Here is a 7,393-nt window from a genome sequence, read left to right as displayed (position 1 = left end):
GTTCCTTTTCGCACTTTCGGTACTTTCCTTTTCGTTCCTTTTCGTTCCTTTTCGTTCCTTTTCGTTCCTTTTCGTTCCTTTTCGTTCCTTTTCGTTCCTTTTCGTTCCTTTTCGTTCCTTTTCGCACTTTCGGTACACCGGTTTCAACTGCTATCCAGCAGTTTTTGTCAGTGACACTGAAGAGATCTTGTTGGAGAGGTTTTATATATCCTAGCTGTGAATTGATATGTAAAAGAGATCTAGTTGAAGAACAGGTTTATCCTAACTATGTAAAAGCATCTTGTCATATTCACCGACCTGTTTCACAGTACCGACCGGTCCAACCATCTCTGCAGGTGCAGGTATAGCTCCCATTTGTGTTCTGACAGGTGGCACCGTACAGACATGCATGCGCACCCTCCAGACATTCGTCGATGTCTAGAAAAGATGTAACTGTATGAATGCGCTATATATATTAGAGACGACTTTTCGGATTTGTTTTCGTTGGTAAAGGGTCGCATGTTATTGCAAAAATATAACTGGGTTCGAAGTCTCTGTTCTGGGCCTCAATATCGATAATGTCTTCCATCTATTTGTCTTCCCACGGTTCAACAAATTATCGACATATCGAATTGAGCAATATTGATATTTTAACTTCATTTCTCTATGTCCGTAAAAGGCTACCTCGATGACAAGCAAAATTTTAGACACATCTCTCCATCGATATCAATGAATGTTTGCATTATCATAATCAAGCGATATGTTAAATTCACTAGCTGAAATTGAGAAAACCATGGCCATGGGTGGTATGATAAGTATTCAAATATCAAATAGCTAGTAGGTATTATAAGATAGAGGAAGGTACAAAGCGGTCCTACCATTCTCACAACGGTCTCCGATGAAGCCAGGCACACACTGACAGGTGTAGGAGTTGACTCCGTCCACACAGGTGCCGCCATATTGACAAGGATCCGAGGCGCACTCGTCGATATCTGAAAAAGCAGTAACTTCGTAAAATAGACGTTTTCATTATCTAACGCCACAAATAAAATTGTCAAAAGTGAAAGTAAAAAGTCATGTTACCAGAGGTTTATTCGTACGTGTGGAAACATGCATGCATGACGTCTACTGTTCTTAGATGGTACAATATTCATTTCATCTTTACAGTTATCATTTTAGGTAGGTCTACACAGTAATAAAGTGAGAAACACTAGAAAGTATCTCCTGGGGCAGCATTACGATCACATTTGAAGAGGTGAAGCTGAAGACAGCGTACACGCGTTAGATAATTTAGAAAGATGCTACCATTCTCACAGTCGTCTCCGGTAAAGCCAGGCACACACTGACAGGTGTAGGAGTTGACTCCGTCCACACAGGTGCCGCCATGGTGGCAGGGATCCGAGGCGCACTCGTCGATATCTAAAAAAAGCAGTATCATCGTAAAATAGACGTTTTCATTATCTAACGCCACAAATAAAAAAGTAAAAATGTGATGTCGTGTTTTTTCAAGAGTGTGTAAACACGCAGGACGTCTACTGTACTTAGTTAGATACGGTACAATATATTCATTTCATTTTCATTGGTAATCTATGAGATGCAGAATCATTAATATTATTACAGTAATCCTTTTCAGGCAGTTCTACACAGTAATAAAGGGAGCTCGAGAAGCACTAGAAATTATGTCCTTGGGCAGTATTCTAATCGACAGTGCACACGTACACGCGTTTAGATAATTAGAAAGATGCTTCTACCATTTAGTAGGCATTATATTTATGAGATAGAGGGAATATGTAACATGAGCATAAAAAGCGGTAACGTAGATTGGCTTGGTTGAGTAATCCCGACCTTGTCCACACATTATATGTTTCAATAACATTTTATCTATATTGCTGGGATGAATTGGCATCAATGGTTATAGAAGTGGATGTATGCTTATGAGGGTGGAGGTATGGATTCAAGACCAGAAATTAATTGGTTGGTGATTTTGCGTTGTTATTTATAACTATCTATAAATTTACTTACCCTTGGCACAGAAGGCGAATTGATCGCTGTAGTCTGATCCATCTAGCCACGCATTTGGTCTTGTGATCGGCAGGACACCAACAGCATCACCACCACGTCCAGTGAGTGGTGTAAATGTGCCCTGCATTACATCACATCGTGTCGGAAGGTCTCTACATAAATCCTGGGAGATTTCACCCATTGCAGGTCCACCGCAATAATCACCCAGCAGACCTATATCTGTACAAGTTGCTGGGGTATACTGACACGTTGGTGCGAATGGGCATGGCATGATGTACCCAGCAGCTTCACACGTGTTCTTGATGTTGGATGACGTCATCGTGCCTGACGCACGAACCTTGTAGTAGGCCCATCCCCGGAGGGAAGTCAGATAGGCTTCTTCGCCTTTAGAGAGATAAACGTAGATATGGATATTGTATGATAGCACTAGTAATACACAGGCAGGCATAATAAAATTCTTTAATTTCTGTTGTTCCTGTAAGGCCGTGTTGATTGGATTATATGGATGGCATCACCAAGTATTCACATATGTTGTACGACAAATGAGTTTATGTACGTAAGAATAAAGAGACAAAAGTGTTTATTCTATCAACAAAAATATATTTCACGCGCAGCATATGTTAGTCATAGAAACCTCCAAATGAAACTAATTATTAGAGCCAACATTATATTCCAAGGAGAAGTTTTGCGTATGTTTAACTTAACATTTAATGATTATATGTATGACATCCTCTGGACACCCCAAAACTTATGCGGGCATGCGAATCATTAGCCTTCATACGTGGTCAGGAAGGTTGAACAAATGTCAAACATGAGTATGGTATCACAAACAATTTATCCTTCATTTTTATTTCTTCACAATCGATTTTGCTATTCTACGACACAAGTACCGTTTTGCAATATTTCTTTTTTTGCGGAATATATTTGATTATTTTTATATCTGCTTTGTACGATACAAACTTGGTGTGGGGGATCGGACGAAAATTGATAATGAATATCTATGCTATTGATTTGAAACCATATAGAATAGATTGACGTTTGATAGTGCTCACTACTTACCTTTACAGTTTACTAAGAACACACCCAAAACCCAGATGAGAAGCGCACATCTCATTGTGATGTAGAGTTGTCGCCGTATGAAGCCTGAGATACAGTGACTGCATTAAAGGCCTCGTTTGCACTGTAGGACGTATTCATGATCGATTTTATCGGTGCCAGATGCCAGATTCCCATTTGTGGTATCTACAACGGGAGTGTGTAAACTTCCTTACTTCGCAGCTGTCTATTCCCATATACAGCGACCAAGACTAACGAAATGGCTGAACGCTTATCTGTTATCATCTAATTAACAACTCAGCTGGTCAGGAAAGAGGTAGAAAGTCTCAGACTAATTATAAAGACGCACTGATACCGAGCTATATCCTTACATCTGTTTGAAAATTAAGTCTGGGAATGATGCTTTAACTTTGACTCTTGAAAGTCATATTTTGTTTGCGCTGTCATTATTGATCATGTCCAGTAGGCATGCTTATCTAATAGGTCTAATGACAGGTAAACTTATGCCATGTTGATTTGATTGTATGGATGACATCCTCTGAAAATCTCAAAACTTATGCGAGCATGCGAATAAAAAAAGGTTGGCTTCATTATGAAATCTAAGTGATTGGGGATCCAGAGGTCGAACGAATAACATAACGCACGGAGTATTATATACCGAAAAATATAGACTCTTCATTTTTGTTCTTTTTGATCTTGGAATTGACGTTGGCATTCTATGGCATTAGTATACGTTTTCAGATATTTGTTTTTGCAATCTACTGCATGTATTTGCTTATTTTGCAGCTGCTTTGTACCATTTACAGTACGGCTGAAAACTTCTATTTGGAAACAGCCGAAAGTTGATTCTCCCGCAGATGTCACCCATATGATCAAATCAACATGGCCCATGACCGGTCACGGACAGTGATCTGCTACAATCCCCTTTGCTACAAACTGAATACATCGTTTGTAGCAAAGGGGTTTAGACCCCGAGTAGCTTAATTAAAGCAACGAAAGTATTCGGAAGGATTTTTGATACCTTTTTTTATGATGTTGAAAATACTGCCGATGGCCATTTTCTATGGTGAACTATGACCTCTACCAGTTGACACAATAAGTAGCCCAAAGGTCGCCTTTACCGTACACTACACGGACGTGCCAGACGTACTCGTCACATTTAGACAGACAAGCGTGCAGCGTGGTACCGGTGTGACAGCGATCTCGCCCCCCCCGCGATCTCGCCCCCCCGGGGGGCGAGATCGCTAGCGTTTTCGCCCCCCTCTGGCGTTTTCGCCCCCCCCCCATCCCAGCGTTTTCGCCCCCCCTAGGAATATCCTTCCCGTTTTCTATAGTGTTCGGTTGAAGCTTAATCCTATTGCTGTGATAATGATTAGCACTGTCTTGTTACCTACTTTTGTATATATATATATATAAACTTTTGTATATATTTACCTACTTTTTACATAGCCTTAAGATACTTAACTTGCAGCTTGTTACTGCATATTAATCGAGCTACCTGGAACAATATATACGTGACACCTTAGTATGTTAAGATGAGATACAGTACCTGTGAAGCCGATCCTACCTGGTTGGGTGCAAGCACACTTTGCATTGAAATAAAACAGATACATTTTTGTTGTCATTTTGTGGTGACTTTTATTAACATCACGAACGTATATTAACATATGCATATCAACACACCTGTTGCTGAGTTGTAACAAAACTGGTAAATATTTGCCAATCAGCACAGAGGTATACACACCTGTCTATGAGTTGAAACAAATTGTGATGTTCAAAACTAACAGCTAAATACATCCTTATCAACATACATGTACAGGTAAGCACACCTGTTCCTGTGCTGATAATACTAACCGGTGTTCAATACACACCTGTATCCGAATTGAAACAAAACCAACAGGTAAATACATGCTAATCAACATATAGGTAAACACACCTGTTCCTGTGCTGTTCTGGGCTGTTCATAACTAACAGGTAAATATAGGATTATCAATATACAGGTAAACACACCTGTTTCGAGTTGAAAGAAAACTAACAGTTGAATATATGCTAATCACCATAAAGGTATGCGCACCTATTCCTGCACCTGTTCAATACAAACAGGTAAATACACACTTCTCATTAACAGCTACGCGCACCTGTTCCTCTGCTGTTAGAATACTAACAGGTAAATAGACACTTCTCATTAACAGCTATGCGCACCTGTTCCTCTGCTGTTAGAATACTAACAGGTAAATACACATGGAAGGGAAGGGGGGGGCGAAAACACTAGCGATTTCGCCCCGGGAAGGGGGGGGGCGAAAACACTAGCGATTTCGCCCCGGGAGGGGGGGCGATATCACTAGCGATTTCGCCCCGGGAGGGGGGGCGAAATCACCAGAGGGGGGCGAGATGGGGGGGCGAAATCGCTAGTGATCCTGCCCCGGGGGGGGGCGAAAACACTAGTGATTTTGCCCCCGGGGGGGCGATATCACGGGGGGGCGAGAACGCTGTCACACCGGTGTTCCTAACGGAAATAACCGGTACATAACTTCTACCCTCCTTGTGGCCGCATGTGGCTGTCTGATGACGTTTATTATAATTTATAGATACCGGTGATTTAATATTGTAACATCTATGTCAATGAATGAATGCCAGATAGGGGGTGATTGGCCTTAAAACCATGACTGTGCCTCTAGTCAATCTATTGCAAATAGTGTCAACCAGGAGTATCAAATTACATAATTATACATGTACAAATATTGCGGGGTTAATGTGCAATAGATCCTATCAACTTTCGGAGCAAGACGATAGCTTCCACCGAGTAGCTTAATAAAAATAATATCTGGAACCATCTATTCTGAAATGTTGTAAAAGGATTCTGATAGCTATTGTACATGTCTTGAGAAGGCAAATATGAACAGTAAGTCGGCCTTTGATGAACTTTGACCTCCACAACGCGATTATTATCAGCACAAAGTTCACTTTACACCGCGAAATGCCAGACATAAACGTCATGTGTGATCTAATTTCCAAACTACCAAGTCTATAAGTGACGACACATGCCATGAAACACAAACATCACACAACAACTAGACGGCAAGTGATTCAGGTTTAACCATTTTATTGCTTTCGCCCAAAGCTACTAATTCTGCCAATAGCATAGCACTAAGCTCAGGAGCTGCTGAAGGAGGAGTGAGATGCATCCACAGGGTGGCGACTCTTCTTAAGTCCTGCTCCTTTAGGCGGAGTCCCTGTGTGGACAGATTCAAAGAGGGCAGCAAAACGTTACAAAACTTTACAACAATATATTATTCAGCAAGGGAAAGGTATGATCCGATTGTTTAGTATTTCATATCTAACATTATTTTTTCTTATCAACTTTGCACCCTATAATTATTAACTTATGTAGCTCTGTCGTGCTTGACTAGGGTTGCCCAATATAATGGTGTGACCACTGCTTTATATAGCTATACAGTAGGGCCCTTGGCCTGGGAATAAGGTTAACAATAAGAAAGAGCAATAATAAATCTGAAACAAGATGGGAATGAAGATTGCATGTTGATTAAGTTAATAATTATAATAAAGGCGGTATTGAACTTTTCTTTTGGCCACTGCTTTACAGCTTTACAGTAGTGCCCTAGGCCTTAGGTCAAGGTTATGAATAAGAAAGAGCAATAATAGATTTGTAAAATAATAAGATGGGAATAAAGGGTAGTGGAAGTGATTTGGCGGTTATCATTGTATGTTGTTTAATATAGTAATAAAAGCTGTATTGAACTGTGTTTTGTTCAGTCGTTCAGAGACTAAGTAAGGAGTAATTATGATAGTTTGCTCACGTGTGTGGGACTCTAGGCGTGTGCGCCACACGTGAAGGAGAGCTGCCCCACGTCCTGACAGGACCAGCCGAACGGACAGGAGAAGCTCTCACAGCGGTACGGGCCTGGGTCCGCACGCCCATAGCCTGGGGAGAATTATTACAATACAAATGTCATGAGCCAAAAGCCGAAATGCATTTAAATATATCATATGTAAGCTCTTGACTACGTGTTTTGCATACCTTGTCCCATTCAGGCCGACTCCTGGCTTCACGTTTTTCAAATAGTACTCTGCGAACATATCTTTCGATGGCAAAATCGTGAATGTACCTAAAACAGTCCTACGGCCGCGGATTTACGATCGAAAGACCTTGATTTGCAGCTATGTAAGACTCAACTATGAAACGTATGGTGTCTCTACTAACCGTTGCAGATGAAGTAGTAACCAAAGTCATCGCAGCCCCAGTTTGGAGGACATGGGTTGTTGGCGCAGAGGTCAACATCTGAAACAGATACAGCTAGTGATTTGAACTATCGCT

General features: G+C 41.0%; 1 long non-coding RNA gene across 1 annotated transcript; it reads right to left on the bottom strand.

Moving 5' to 3' along the window:
• Window positions 1–6,143: 6,143 nt before the first annotated feature.
• LOC118407488 lies at window positions 6,144–7,358 on the bottom strand. The gene is made up of 3 exons (XR_004830154.1): window positions 7,280–7,358; window positions 6,876–7,000; window positions 6,144–6,290 (listed from the first exon to the last, which is right to left on the bottom strand). It is a non-coding gene; the product is annotated as an uncharacterized LOC118407488 (long non-coding RNA).
• Between the last annotated feature and the right edge of the window lie 35 nt (window positions 7,359–7,393).

Source organism: Branchiostoma floridae, unplaced genomic scaffold (genome assembly GCF_000003815.2).
Source record: "Branchiostoma floridae strain S238N-H82 unplaced genomic scaffold, Bfl_VNyyK Sc7u5tJ_1363, whole genome shotgun sequence".
NCBI lineage: Eukaryota > Metazoa > Chordata > Leptocardii > Amphioxiformes > Branchiostomatidae > Branchiostoma > Branchiostoma floridae.
The sequence above is the reverse complement of the archived record's forward strand: the minus strand, read 5'-3'. Positions and strand labels throughout refer to the sequence as shown.